Source organism: Labrus mixtus, chromosome 24 (genome assembly GCF_963584025.1).
Source record: "Labrus mixtus chromosome 24, fLabMix1.1, whole genome shotgun sequence".
In the NCBI taxonomy this organism is placed as follows: Eukaryota; Metazoa; Chordata; class Actinopteri; order Labriformes; family Labridae; genus Labrus; species Labrus mixtus.
In genome coordinates, this window is record NC_083635.1 from 5,048,240 (window position 1) to 5,064,223 (window position 15,984).

At 40.2% G+C, this 15,984-nt stretch overlaps 1 long non-coding RNA gene across 1 annotated transcript in view; it reads left to right on the top strand.

Annotated features, from left to right (window-relative positions):
- The first annotated feature begins 1,259 nt into the window (after positions 1 to 1,259).
- The window catches only part of LOC132959376 (uncharacterized), a 45,449-nt gene continuing 30,724 nt past the window's right edge, over positions 1,260 to 15,984 (top strand). The window contains exons 1-2 of the long non-coding RNA XR_009666980.1: positions 1,260 to 1,305; positions 9,573 to 9,689. This is a non-coding gene — a long non-coding RNA (uncharacterized LOC132959376). The remainder of the gene's footprint in view (positions 1,306 to 9,572; positions 9,690 to 15,984) is intronic.

The window sequence follows — 15,984 nt, forward strand, 5'->3', positions numbered from 1 at the left end:
GCCTTGACATGCACACACACACACACACACACACACACACACACACACACACAGATTGTTGAGACTTCAAGAAGTGCAGAGCAGCATCCTCCTACTTAAAAAAAAGCATGGTTTAAAGAACAAGAGAGAAAGATGCAACATGAATCTGAACACATTTGTAATTTCAACGATGTAAAAAACAAAAGACCAGGGCGTCAATGAATTTAATTATCTTTTCCAAAACTACAGGGACATATTAAAAACCAAATGAATGCAGAATTATCCATATCAACACCAACTAGCTATTATTGACGGCATGTACCAGGTGCGTCAATAGATCAAGATAAGCGTCTAAGAACAATTACAGGTGAATACATCAAAAGGAGAAATACGGGACTTTTTTAAATGCCTTTTCTGACGCATCGCAACAACAGTACTTTCTGTTTTAAGTCAACCTTTCTAGATATAACTCGTTAAAATAAATAATGTTTACCAATTAAAATAATGGAAGTTTCCATAACTTCCACGCGCCCCCCTCAATGAGAAGCAAATGGTTTAGTCCGCAGCTCGTCAAACGTTGGACGCTAGGTAGGTAAATAATTGAGCATGAAACTACTTTAAAGTCCTCCTAAATTAAAAAGAAAAGATTAAAACGAACGAAACCACAGACAGAGTTTGTTCAACACAAGGTGAGTTTACCACCAGTAACAGGTGTTTAAAAAAAAAAAAATCCTCTGTTAAGGTTGAAAATCTCTTAAAATGTCACTTAAGTGCATTTGTATCAATAGCAAAATGTACATTCATTTTCAAAATTAAAGCACCTTATGCCAAAAATAAAAGGTCCCTATAGTTGTTTGATAAGTGACATAGATTCAATTAACCTGTGCAAACCATTGTAAGCTTGTTTATGTGGTTTCCAGGCAAAGTAGAGCTTGTTTATACATTTATATGTATATATTTGCTGTTTTTAACAGTATGAGACAATGTATATGACTATAGCCTAACACTATTAGCTGCACTCAGGTATGGAAGCTCAGTGTATTTAATACAGTATGTTTAATTAATGGTGATTAGTAACACCTGTTTGATAATGCAGAATGTTCACCATCAGAAAAGATACACAAAGTACATCTCAATGACTTGTCAAGCAGTTTTCCAGACTCAAATGGAGATAGGATAAATTGTTGTGAAAATGTTAACACTGCATGTGACATTAAAGATTTCTGCATTTTTTTTATTTTATAGCTGTACCATTGTTCTCAAATGACAGATGTTACAGCTACAGGGAGAAGCAGCAGTTTCCCCAGCACCTGGTGACATCATAAGGTGAGCGGCATGCTGTATAACATGCAGGTTGCTCAAGCATATTAAAGCATTTTAGTGTTTACATTAGTTTACATTTCCAAGTGATATCAAGTCATATGGAATTTGACTGCATTTGCAGGACAACCAGAGGTTTGAGTAAAACCCCTGTTATTCTCCAGAAAGCATACCTGGATGTTTTTTTTTTTGTATGTTTGATTGCAAAGTTACCATTTAAATGCAAGAATTTCAATAAAGATGAAGTCATCATCATTAGAAACTGAAAAACCTTTTGAATTATCTTAAGGCAATTTTATATGTAGTTTGCAATATATTATAAACACTGCATGGAAGCAAGAGCACTGTTATAGTTCTGTCTTCTAAGGATAGAAGAGGACTAAATACATAACATTATTGTTGATTTTCTACTTCATAATAATGTGGGCAAAAGGTAAGACAAGACCTATGATAGTGCAAATTAATTATGTTTACAAAAAATAAAAACCAAATTCCCTACGAAAGATAAGGTATTAAAGACGTAAGGAAGGACACACTAACACACTGTTGTTAAAAAAAACAACAGGGACAGACTGTGAGGCACTGAGTTGTGTTTCTGTGTCAGTGAACACTTCAGTTCTGTCAAGATATTGCACTTCTCCCGACTGACCCCGGTGACAGCCCTGCAGCTCTGATCTCTGCTGTGTGTCTGTGTGTGTGTGTGTGAACTCGGTACTCTTTAGAGCATGCGATCGTGTGCTGACAGTGCAACGTTAACTGGGCTCCCATCTCCCATCCCTCCTCTCAGTCTCTGAGGATCCTCTCGTTCGGAAGACGGTTAGTTTGCGGTGACAGATGCCATAAAGCTGGCGTGGAAGCGGCGTGTGGAGAGAAATGGGATGAAAAGAGCAAGTAGCCTTCAAGCATTTTCTCTCTCTTGTGTGTCTACATAAAAAAAACTAGGAGTTGTCGGACGCTTAAAGGTAGAGTCAGTAGCACACAACATTCAAACTGGGCCCCTCCTCCTTTGCTCATCGCCCCCGAAACTCAGCTGCGCGCTGTTATCAGCTGGGGGAAACACACCAGCGCCCCCCAACCAGAAACGACCGGTGTCTAAAGCTGTCGGCGGAATATCCCCCCCCGAGTTGATTTATGCTGGCTCTTATGCTGTGTTATCGCACCAACCCCCTTGTTTTGTTAATAAGCAAATTTGTTTGTGAGTCAGGGCTCGGCAACTGGCACGCCGCAGTAATACTTTTTCAAATTGCGTCATCAAAAATAGCTGATTCTCCTTTTTCGTTTAGCTAAAAGACGAAAGTGGTGACGTTCCATCCAAAGTTACAGCCGGAACAGTTGCCATTGTTTCCGTCTGAACGTAAAGTGGGGTGCGATAACGTCACATGCAGTTGTGGCGGTTGCCTCATGCTCCGTGGGCCGGGTTGTTTATGTTGCGGTAAATCATTTTATGGGGTTACCACGGCAGCCTTACCCGTTTCAACCTGAACAAAGTGAAGCATCAATGAACAGGCAGAGGACAGGGCCTCTGCTGCACCAGAAAAATGCATTTCATATAACTGTACATGCTGCAAGGCTTTGTTGGCCTACTATGATTAGGATGCCCACATTTGATACCTCTCTCATATCTGCCTGTTAGGAGCATTGCTCAATATTCAGACTGAAAACAGGGGATAAGAGGTAGCCTGGATCTGTCAAAACGCTGTCAAAATCTTCATATCTGCAGCTGTTAAGCTCTCTAATTAGCACGTTCTATCTCTTCTGTATAAACTGCATAAAAACCCCTCACTGTGACGACAAGAGTGAAGAAAGCTGACGTCCTCTGTCTGTGTTTATCCCCCAGACAGAGAAGTTTATTGTTGAGACTTCTCTGCTGCTGTATCTGCTCTCAGTACTGACAGAGATAAAACTGCCTCCTCTCCTTATAAAGCCACGATGTTGCATAGTGACACACACACACACACACACACACACACACAACTAATACCCTGCAAAGAATACCAAAGTCTGTGTCTATGTGCCTCACTGTAACCTGACATCTTTCCAAACAAGTGTGCAAGATATGTCTGCAAATTCTGATATCATATATGATATATCATACCCTATTCGTATAAGGTTTGGTTATATTCATATTGTGTTTGTTTGTACATTCAAATATGAATTGTAATTTATTCTCCAACTTATTTTCTTGTGTCTCAAACATCTTTAAACTGCTCATCATACTTCTCTTCAAATCTCTATCCTGCGGTGGTTTGGAGCATATTGTTGTGCGCATCCTCAGAAATCTAACTCCGTTGATACACGTTCACAGGTTGCCGACGCAGCCGAAGGAGCGACGTGTGGCTGCAGGAGCCGGGGAGACGACCAACCCTACCACTGAGCCACAGCCGCCCCAATGATGACAGTATTCACCAGCAGTAGGTTTCATAAACAATGCTCAAATAACATTTCTCCATTTTGAAACGTTTCACTTGATATTTTGTCGTCACGTCTAGTGATTAGCGCGTGTGAGACAAGAAGACTTGCACGAAACAGGTTGTTTGATGAACTGGACTAAATGGAGATGGTAGATGGCATGAGTGAATTTAAAGTAGTGGAACAGGATTATCGAAAAGAAAATGTGGTCATCAACTGACAGTTTGTTATGTACCGACCAATGGCGCCTGACCTCATTTATTTTTCTCGCTAAAATGGATTTTTACCTGCATTTGGCAAGTGACAGGTGCTTAATTTTGGACTCAGGCTTTGTCCTTCTTCAGGTTGTGTTAGGGAACTATAAGTAATTGTTTCATATACACATTTGGAAAATATCTGCAGGCTTACCAAACATGGATGAACATAACGTTATCCATGGTCATCAGAGAGGAGAGGTCTAGCCTATATCAATCTGAACAGCATTTAGAAGTTTAAAAATCCTCTGCAGGCTGAAGCTGTGCTGGTGTAGTGCTTTTGCTGTGTTACTAAAGCAGCAATCATCTTAGACGAGTAAGCTGATATGGCAAGTAGCATTAGTGAAACAGATGGCAGCAGTCACATATCAGCCCATGTAAATGCCTTTTAGCCACGTTGTCCCAAAGAACCTCAGATCCACACATTGCCTTCTTTTTTTTTTTTTTTTTTAAAGCTATTACTGACTTTGAGTCCCATGTGTGGGAAGTGCTAAATGACTCCTGGTGAAACGGAGCTACTGCACAAAATCAGAACTTATTAAAGAGATGCTGGGAAAAATGAAACCTGCCTGACATACGGGGGACGTCAGGAACACTATACCAGGTTATACGAGGCACTAATGGACACAAGCCAAAAGAAATAGGACGATAATTTGGCTTTTATGAGTTTATTAGGTCTCACTGTCTGTCTAGCTTTGGGCTGACTCTGGTAACGGCTGCTCCCTGTCGTTTCTAAAAGGAGCCAATGAGCCGGAAAATTTGTCCAAGAGCAAAGAAGAAGCCACTTGTCCCTGTTTTACTCCTAGTAGGACACTGAGTGTGTGTTTCAGAGTGGATGGGTTTCTGCTTTGTTATTCAGTTCAGTCTCCTGAGGGCTTAACCAAGTCACAGAGATGTTTTCCCTCTTTTCATCTTCCTCCCTCCATCCACACTGCTCTCTCTCTCTCTCTCTCTCTCTCTCTCTCTCTCTCTCTCTCTCTCTCTCTCTCTTTCAGTAAGGAGCATGAGCCAGATATTTCTTAGGCAACAGCAGCTGTCTACTCTAAGAAAAGAGGCACAATCTTGCATGCACACTATATAGCTTTACAGATGAATAAACCATGGTACCACTGGAATTAAAAAAAGGTAATGGTCAATGTCGGTCCTGTTGACAGAAATCTGCAAATAATGTGGCATGAACTGATGTCAGCAGCCGATGTTTATCTGTTGTTTGTTGTGTCAATTTTATGCTGGCAAGATTTTAACAGCTAACTTCTGATTGAGAGAAGAGTTTATTTTTAATCTGACTGAGGAAGTCACCTGTTGGGCTGCTCTTTTTTTCATGGTCAAACATGAGAGAAAGATGTTGCCAATGTGGGAATCTTGCACCAAAAGAAGCAGTGAATCGGCCAAATTGTGATTTTAAACATTGGTATCGCCCTGATTAGCACAGTCAATCGATGCATCTCTTGTTTGAAATCCTCCTGTCTCCTTGAAACGTACAGTATATCTAACAAAATTCACTGACTATCAAAACATAATTTGTTTTATAACCTTATTCCATAGTGAATGAAAAGGAAAATTTAAATCCTTTCACACACACTGCACTCCTGAAAATGAAAACGTTTTTAAAAGCGTAAAGGTTGGAGTGTAAAACAGTAGAAATGCTGCTACTCTGAATAAACCCAGCATTACAAAGTGATGGGCTGGTAGGTTTGCATGCCTTCATGAGTCGCACAACCTTTTGCTTTTTGTTCTGGCACCCTTCTTAATACCTTAGGGCAGACAAAACAACTGGCTTGTTTCAGAGGTTGAAGTTGTAAGACTCCATAAGAGATGACAAAACCCATGGCAGAATGCTGTTTTGCATCAGAGTCCCTGTTTTGGTCTTAAGATGCAGAACCCTGAAATGTAATTGGCCTGTTTCATTGTGTAGCATCATGAATCATCATGAGTAAGAGTTTACATCACACTGAGCTCTGTATAATTAATCAGATTTGTTCTTCTGGTAGAAAAACATTAACTGACTACATTAAGAGGAAACTCATTCGAACCCTTTGAAGACTCTGTTTCAACCTTCTTGCATTTAAAAAGGTCATGTTTGCACTTAGGCCTGTTATCAAATTTAACCAAACGGCAACTCTGATGCAGCTGAACTTCGGATGTGAAGTACATTGCAGTTTTTCTGATGAACCTGTGACATACTGTGAAAACCTTTGGTCCGTTACAATCAGCTCCATCTTTTCTGTTTCTCAGTAATATTTGAATTTGATCTATAATACTGGTGTCTGCACACAAGGACATTTGGATACCTGTAAGTTACTTCTGTTAATAATCAACATTATTCTGGCCTCAAGAATTATTTCTTTTTTACAATTTGGTGCCCGTCATTAGCTGAAAGTATCAAGTAAAAGTTAGTCCAAGTTTGGCTCGGTGGTTGGAGTGTGACCTCCATGTACAGAGGCTATAGTCCTCGTTACAGGGGCCGTGAGTTTTAATCCGACCTCGGCCAATCGCTGCATGTCATCCTCCCACTCTCTCCTCCTGTGTCTCATCAGCTGTCCAATCAATAAAGGCAAAAAAATGGCCCCAAAAATAACTTAGTAAAATGAGTTGAAGTTTAGCCTAATCTTTTTTTATGAACTTAAGTTATGAAGTGTAAGAAAATGTGTGTGGGTGCAACTGGTTCAGTATGAGATTATAAGATCCACCATTATTCTTTTACAAGCTTAACATGAACATTAAATGTCCACATCCTGAATGTCCTGAATAATAAAGCCTGGAAGTGACTGGAGTGATAATGTGATTGGATTACTCAATAAAATAAACATGTTAATTGTGAGCAAAAAAAAAAATAGATCATCACTTCAATAAAAATGACAAATGTGTTTTAAAAAAAGCAATTCAGTGGTTAATTGAGATGAGTGGAGTGTGGGAGGTAAAGAGTAAAGAGGGCAAACGATACAAGGGAAACGTGTGCATGTGTGTGTGCTAAATATGTGCAAACCCAGGGGGGAAATAGAGGCTGGATGGTTTGATTAGATTAAAGCTAGCTTAGATCTACAGACTGTTAATTACCTGACCCAGTATGTGTGTGTTGGTGTGTGTTGTTCCAGTTGTGCGTCTTCGAACTCTGCTGCTGCAGGGCTGAGCAGAATGGAGTCGTAAGCGGCGGTAGCATCTGGTTTGTAAAATTCCTCCTGCTCGTCCTGACCCATTGCATATTCCTGAGAAGAAAAACAATCAGAACATGATCAGTAGTCAGTAGTTATTGCTATGCCTCCATCCTTGTTGACGCCCCAACTCTTGAAACACATCAGCTAACATGATGACCTTTAACCTCTGGGAGGGACCACCAACTTTTCAGGTCTTTTAGGTGAAGCTAGCAGTTCCAGAGCATTTGTTTACACTTCACCTTGCACATTTAGAAGAGAGTGGTGATGTGTACAAGCTGATGGTTAGCAGCCCTTGCATGCAGACATCTGTTTTTAGAAATTGATTAAAGCTAAATCCTAGCAGGGATTGCATACATAGAATATATAAGAAATTCTATTGGACAAGTTCACTTAATAGCGGTTAAACTTTCAATATAAAATCCTTCAGTTAGAGGATGTGGTTTGTATTTATTTAAAATGTTTGTAATAAATATGAGAATCACCCAAACGAGGCAAACCATTTCATGCTGTTTCTATTGGCTGTAAACGTGCAACAGCAAAAGTGAAGTCTTGTTCTCTGTATTAGTTTACCAAAAGTTTAAATGAACCGCAAAATCAGTAAAAAGCTGTTCTGAGGTTCCAGTTGGGTCCAGTGAGAGAAAAGAGAGAGAGAGAGAGAGAGAGTTCAGTCAAAGGGTTGAATTGATTTTCAGGAAGTAGTTTGTTCTTCTCCACTCTGCCAACGTCATCGTCTCTGGCTCGCACTTTTTCCACTGCCTTGGCCAACTCTTTTCTCGACCGCTCTCGCACACACATACACACAAACAGAAACACACAAACACAGATAGACAGGCTGCAAAAAAAAAATTGGCACTAATACATCAGCAGGCTTTTTTAAAACTGCAAACTAGTTTTGGCTTTGCTGTTTTACTACTCTTCTACCACACACACACACACACACACACACACACACACACGGTTACAAGCCTGCTCTGTAGGCCTCAGTGTGTGTGTGTGTGTGTGTTTGTGTGTTAGTGTGAGTAAGCTGAGCATTTAGCCAGCAGTGATGCCGGTGGCACCGAAACAATGTGGTCATTATTGGACTCGACACAAAGCCAGGGGAAGAAGAAGAACAGGGTCGACATAGAAACAAAACTCACAGAATACACACAGTAGCTAAAACTTCACTGTCTATACTTCCAGCTATCTGTTGGTACATTTATCTAAACTTTGAACACAAACGGTCCTCCATGTGGGGGGTGGAAAAGAAGGATTTGGTTAGATAGATTTAATGACACCTTTAAACTTTAGAACTAGCAGAGTCATTTTATTTTCCTGAAGACTAATTATATTCTTTATCTCAAAAGTCTAAATGATAAAGTAATAAGTAAAGTATTTTATGTAATCCAGCATGTGTATGACATTTTGCAAACGCATTTATGAACGAAGAACAGCATCAGACATAATGACTATGAGTTAAAGCTTGACTGAGTTTGTTTATTCTTCTTTAGTCCAATGAAAATCATCATTGGAGATGAAGATTTTTAATTTTGTATTTTATTTGACTTTAAGGATGTAGGATTAGGAAGATACGCATTATCAGGCAGGCAACACACTCTGGTGAAGCTGCCCTGTATAACAACACGCCTCATACTATTGGTTGAGATTTCGATGCCAAATGTTTAGTTTTGTTGGGCTGGCATTGCGTCAGAGGTTGCCGTGTCGTCATGATGATCCTTATATGACGCGATGGCCAAAACTTCCAATCAGGGACTTTGCAATCCACTATCTTTCCTCTCTCTTAAAGTTGAGTTGAAAACTGAACTCGTCCTGTTTATTGAGGCTCCGTGTTGTAACAAGCTTCCAGGGATTATTATCTGTGTTTCATAAATTGCAGTTGATGAACCTTCTATTCATTTTCCTGAATTGGGGCTATTTGAATCTATTCTAAGCGATGTATTTCTATGGAGGTGATGAGGTTCAGCAGCGTCAGGAAGCAGTTTTTTTCCTGGCTTCACTCTTCTGCACTTTCTCTCTCCCTCTCTCTCTCTAATTCCCTCTGGTGGTCTTTGTACTTCAGGGTTCCCCTCACTAATTACTATGCTGAGTGGCCCCAACAACAATAACAGTCCACTGTGGCTGCAATTCAAAGCAGGAAACTAACTTTTCTGCTCAGCGGACTCAGCGGCATGCACCCACAAAGACAGTCCTGTTTAACCAACCGTTTACTTCCCTGCTTGTGTTTTTGTTGCTGTTTACTCAGTCTGATCTGAAAAAGTGACATTTTCTGGATGTAATGATGAAATATACACTCTAATGCTCTACCCTGAAGTGAAACAACTTTACAGCTACTAACCAAAACCCTGATGCAGTAATTCACATTTCAAAACAGACTACCAAACAAGTCTTTAGTGTAATATGAAATAATCTCCAAAGAAAGTAAAGGGGATTGTAAAACCCTGTTGTGTCTTTCCAGGAACCCTCCAAGTGTTTCCTGGAAGCAACAAACCCAGTTATCATCAACCGACGTGGGGGAAATAAGATTTAAGGAGCATCTCTAAATGTGGCCGAGGGGGCGACATCCACCGTGCCTGTAAGTGATAACATATCAAACTGGCTTCTCTGGAGCTGTGCATCTCCGATTACTCTCTGGTGTACTTACACAGATGATTGCAATGTCTCAAACAGCTTTGCAAAATGACAAGTGTCTGCCTTTTGTTCTAAACTCTGACATTGTTTATCTTCCTGAGGGATTTCTTCAAGGTTTTATGAATGTTTGGGGAGAGTGTAGGAAACATTGGTTACCTACTGTTTATTGTTGGCTGCTTTTTTTTTTAGGATTTAAAGTGCCACTTTCTAAAGTCCAATTCCTACTGTGTAAATTATAGTTTTGTGAGCCTCATAGTGAGCATCTGAAAAGTACAAGACTTGAGGTTGAATCCAAACTCCGACTATTGTCGTTTAAGTTTTGAACTTGACTTGAGTTGGGTTTGAATGATGGGTGTTCATTGGAACTATTTTCAATGCTGATTAAACACAAATTAAAATTAAGACTAGTTGCATTTAACGAGAAATTAAAGTTGAGTGTCCTGAAAGGCAATAAAAAGTATTACTACTATTACAGCTTAAGCATTATATCCATGCCAGTACATATTTCAGTTCCCTTTTACCTTTTTCATTATTTTGCTCTGGTGCATCTTCGTTTTAGGGGTAAGGTTTTTGGAAAACCCCCTCTCCTTCCTGGTAGTAGGCTGGCAAACTCAGTTAGAGGCCACTGGGGGAAGAGGAAATAAGATTTAGAGGCCATTTGAGTCTGCGTGAGCCTGGATAAAATAGGATTTGTGATATCAACCCCAGGGCGAAATGAGATAACAGATCAAAGTTCACAAGTAACCGGAAACATAAATTCAGGGGGCACAGGGAGATGAGAATGAGTTTAAGGTGATGATGCTGTGAGTTAAAGGGAGATTAACATAAAGTAAGACCTGTATGTTTGGGTCAGTAGAGGCCATAGGATAAGTGAAGATGTAGTCTGTGTAGAAACATGAAGTCCTGAGCCATTCTACAGAAACCCTCTTATATCTGGCCTGTGTTGAAAAGTGCATCTTTGGATCACTGCAAAAAAAATGACTCTTTCATACTGTTCATCACATAAACTGACAAACTTTACAACATTTAGATTTTTTTGCAAATAAATAACTAGTAACAAAACATAACTGAACACTTGGTCTGTGGTTTCAGTGGACATGGCACGTAGTGAAATCAACTCTAACTGCACAGTTTGCAAACTGTAAAAACACAACTTCCTTTGAAAACAGTGACATGAAGTCTGCTTGTCCTACATAAGTCCAGAACTCAAAGATATTCAGCCAAATATAGGGTAAACGAAGAATAGAGGCCTTATAAAGAATATAGTAAATAGAAGCTGTAAAATGTGCATTTTTTACTGGAAGTCACTGTAAATGAAACTGTTATCAATGTAGTTATGTAGATAAATACGTGATTGCATTGGGTGTTTAGTTCACGTACACATTCTGTAAAAAGGGGAAAAGCAGACGATGTGCACAGGTATTATTGGGATTTGTGCTTAAAAACTAGATTAAACGAGCATCAGTTTACAAAGTTTTTGTCATTAATTTCTCATGCATCATCTCGGTGATTTAATGATCTGTGGATTCAGCTCTTAAAGACTTGTTGTTTTGTTTGTATAAAGCAATTACAGATCTCCTCAGCCTTTTACAACGCTGTCAAATCCTCTTTGATGATCATTTGTATCTCTCCAGAGTTCCCTCGTTTCCCTCCCAAATTAAGTTAACTTTCTACAGTCCCATTTATCATCCAACTTTACATGAAGAAAACACTATGAGAGGAAGTTAAAGGTAATGATGGTGCGTTATGCATATGCTCCCCAGTAAGCACAGCACTGCACTATTTCTTTTTAGATAATTGATTTCTCTGTGTGGGTGTAAATAGTTCTTCTCTGCCATTTACACATTTAAGCTCGCACACACATTCACAAAGGAGTAATGGTTATATTCCTCGTATGTGTGGCCATGTGCTCGGCTGCCTCTCTGTCATAAACACTCAAACGAGAATATAGTCAGGTGCTGCAGTGTGCACACGCAGTATGTGTGTGTGTGTGTGTGTGTCCGCGAAGATGGATGCATGTTTGTGAATCGAGAGAGTTACAGCAATAGATTTATAGGCCACGCAGCCTTTGGCAAAACAAGCACCGAGGGACCGCACACCCACACACCGCAACCATTTCTCATGGTTCCTCAAAGATGAGCGTTACATATGGGGGGAGTGGGACTGACACAAATAAGTCATCTTTCTGCTGTAATTATGAAATATAGCTATGGGGGGTGGTGTGGGGTCAAAAGAAGAAACAGTTAGAAGAGGAGAGAGGACGAATTAAGGGATGAGGAGCAGAGACAAGGATGCATGAAGAGGAGGTGAGGATAAGACGGCAGGTAGAGCCTCACCTGAAGGTTACAGATATGAGCATTATCTTTGTAGCACTTGGAAGGCGATTATTTTAAGTCTGCTCAACCATAACCAGTGTCACTTTGAATATAACCATATAAAAGCAATTAAAAAAACCTCATCTTTCTCTTCGGCAGACACTGAGTTTCTCTGCATGAGAGCTTCATTAAAAATAGAGAGCAGAAGAGATGAGAGAGAAGACAAGGCTTTATTTTGTCCTTAATTATGAAATATAGCTTCATTAATGGTTACACAGCTCCAGGAGAGAAGATTAAGGAGGCACAGGGCATCACGGGAGGAGATAGAGAGACTCTTAAAAAGGGAAGGAAAATATTTTAGAGATTTAAAAAGAGAGGCAGGTGTGAATAATGTGTTTGTGGGCAGATTCACACCTCCAGGCTGACATGAGCCATTATTTATGTTGCAATAATGATATAGAGCGTTTCCCATCTTAAGCTTGCAGACAGCTTTGTACTCCATCAGCTGAGGCGGGGGTGCTAAGGTCACACAGCGTCTTTAATCCACATGAATGATGGAAAAAAAATACAGGTAAGAAAGGAGTGTTTTTGTACACAGAAGCGGTGCTACAAGTGAAGCGCTCTGCCTTTACTGTTTTTATGGAAGTCATTCAGAGATGACTGTTGTGTCCTCTCCAGAAGAGTCGTCACGTTTCCTCTGGAAGAAACACAAAATGTACACGACTGTGTCGATATTCCCCATGAGGCGTGGTTAGCTAAGCATCATAAGTGACCATATACAAGCTCTTAGAGAGCCTGGGGCATTGTTTTGTTGTTTTTACCGTTTAATAATGAGACAATACCTTGGAGATAACTATATATTCAAAGGAGTTTGTGTACACTTTCTCAGGGTCTGGAGCTTTTGCTTCTGTATGCATGCTGAAAACCTTCTTCCAGGGCACATCTTTGTTTTATGACTTAAGTTTCAGCTGTTTTGCTGCCACTGACGTTTATTTTCACTAAGGTTTAATCTGTCTGTAATTATTATCTTAATCTATTATACTGTATGGGTTAAAAACCAATCACAGTTTCCCATGAACCAAGTAAGTAGCTTGTTTTGTAGGGCCAAACACCAAATGTCTTCACCTCACTGTCAGACTAAAAAAGCCACCATGAACATCATATTTGAGATGATAGGATCACATTTTCTTCCAGCATTGTTACAAACAACAACAACAACAAAAACACACTATAATAATTACAAGAATTATTGCTGATTTAAAGGTTTTTATTTGTTGCTCATTTCATTCCATTTAGAGTCATTTTAGACAACACATGAGATAATGTTTTCTTCATTCAGCCTGACAGTTTAGTTAAACGTCAACAGCAAATGAATTAAAGTGAAATCATTTGTGGAACATCCTGATTTAGTAATGATGACCCCAGATAGTGTGGGCTGGATTAGAATACCTACACTAATCCCGAGAGATATGCCTGCAGTTTGCACCTGTTTATCACTGTTATCTGTAATACCTGTAACCCTCTTAGTGTTGCTGCAATGGCGTGACAAAAATAGGGCATTTTTTTTTACAGTAGGGGAAACAGAGGAAAGGAGCAAATGAGGATAGAGGAGGGAGGATGGAAAGGAAAAGGGGGGCTGGAATTGGTTTGGGTGCTCTGGGCAGAACGATTCTGCAGCTGTGATTATGGAGGGATAATTTTCTTTATCTTATGCTCGGACTTTTTCATTACTTGCAAGAAAATGCAGAAATGATGTGTGAGATTTCTCTCCTGGATAGAGTTGTCAGACTGTCAGAGGCGGTAAAATCACATGTTAGAGGGAGAGAGAGAGAGAGAGAGACTGTGATGGGCACGCTGAGGATTTTTCTTTTGCTTACTGTGTTTAGCCTGTTTGGTAATTATCATATCCACCATCTGCTACAGAGCATATGATAAGTAGGAGAAGGTGCAGAGCTGCCAAGAGAAGATGGAGGGAGAGAAAAGGAGAGACATCCAGAGGGGGGAGGGAGAAGAAGATGAAGGGAAAAGCATGTCAGCGTTGTAGCGTATGTGTATCTGTGTTTGTTTATGTATGAGTGCTGCTGCCTGCATGCATGTGCCTCTGCATACATTAATGCATGAACGTGTGTGTTTGCAGCATGGTGGGTGGGTGTGGTGTGCACAGAAAGAGCTATTTATAGCTGCTGCCTCACCTAGCTGTTAGCGGTGTGTTTACGAGGAACACAGAGGCATCATGGGAGTCCCAGCAGACGAGCCCTGCCTCACAGCTCATCTCACCTTCCTCCCCCTTTTCTTGCTCTATTCCTCCTCAGCCTGTGCAGGAAAAAATCAATCTGAATAATCCTCCAGACATGCCTTGAACCAGTTAAAGTGTCTCTGCAGTCGGTGCCACAGCAGCTCGAGTGCTTCCTGCCAAATTGGAAGTCATGCCACCATGAAGAAAAAGGCGACTGTCGGAGGACTCACTCATGGAAATTGATCAGTCACTTGCAGGCTAGCTTGTTACCAGGGCGGAAAAGACAGTGAATCATTTTTTTCCTGGGAAAGATTTTTGTTAGGTGAAAGGCTGCAGAGATGAACTTTGCTCTGCTCATCATGTGTGGTAACGTCGGTATAATCATTTTTTTCTCACAGAAAACCAGACATTTCATGGTTCTTTTTTTTAATGAAAATGATACCTGTGGAAGAGCGCCTCGTATAGCGCTCGGCAAATACTACTGGCTGGTATGAAAACTTGTTATATAAAACATGTTAAAAAAAGAAAAAGACTTCATTGTGGTGACATCACTTAGTTTGGCCTAGTGAGATTACAATCTTATCAGCACCTTTCGCCGAGCATTACAGCTGAGGGGACAGTGGTCTACACTGGAATTGATTTACAATGCATGACACATTCTTAGATCCACTTATTTCTTTAAGAAGCAGCCCCCTGAGTACCCTTGCATAGTCAACTAGCGTTCATTACTGGCAGATAATCGCAGAGCTACGCAGACACACTGGCGCACAAGTATGCAGTGCTCACAGCAGCGTAGGCCACTATGACGTAGCTACGGTGTAGATTCAACACAGACGTATAAACCAGGCTTTAGACAGACATCAATGGCTCTCATTAGGAGAACGCCTGTATACTGAGGAACAACTCAGCTGAATATGAAGAAGGGCAGAAGGTGGGGTGTAGAAGTGGACCTTTATAATCATTTTACCCCCCGTGATCATTCGTTTTTGCTAATTATGTCTCAAGACAGTCTTTCATTTTCTCTTTGCAGTATCATTTGTCATGTTTTGTTTTTATGCAAACTAGCTCTACATCTTGTCAGGCATGTATATTTCAGCCACTTATTATATAATTAAATGCAGACAATATAGGGTGAGATTGAAAACCAGATCGCATTCACTTATTTCAAAGGTTTCTCTTATTCTATGACCGACCCTGATTTAGACTGGTAACTATTTTGAGCCCCTGAAAAGCAGCTTCATGCGGCACTTTGAATGGACTGAATACAGAATGATTGGAGTCCTTTGAAGCAGCTTCAAACGGGCTGGAGAGTGGACACAATGCTTAAAAGATATGATAAGGCAGCTGCTGCTCTGGTGGAAAAGGACACAGTGAATGGTAGCTGGGAAAATCGATCTAATGGGCAAAATGAACGTTTTTAAATGAAGGTTACATTAACACAATAAGGCTTTTAGGCATGTTGCTGAATGTCGCTGACTGTGTAAATCTTTGATGTAGAAACTTTTGAAAAAGGAGTGTTCCTGCAAAATACAGTAGTTGGTGCTTAATCTGCAGAAGGAGCACTCCTCAGTCAGTTTCCTTAAAAGGTCTTTAATCCAATCATTGTTGCTTTGTTGTTTAATGAAGAGAGAGAACTTAAAGTATTTGGACTAGTAAGTTCATTAGTGTGTGTGTGTGTGTGTGTGTGT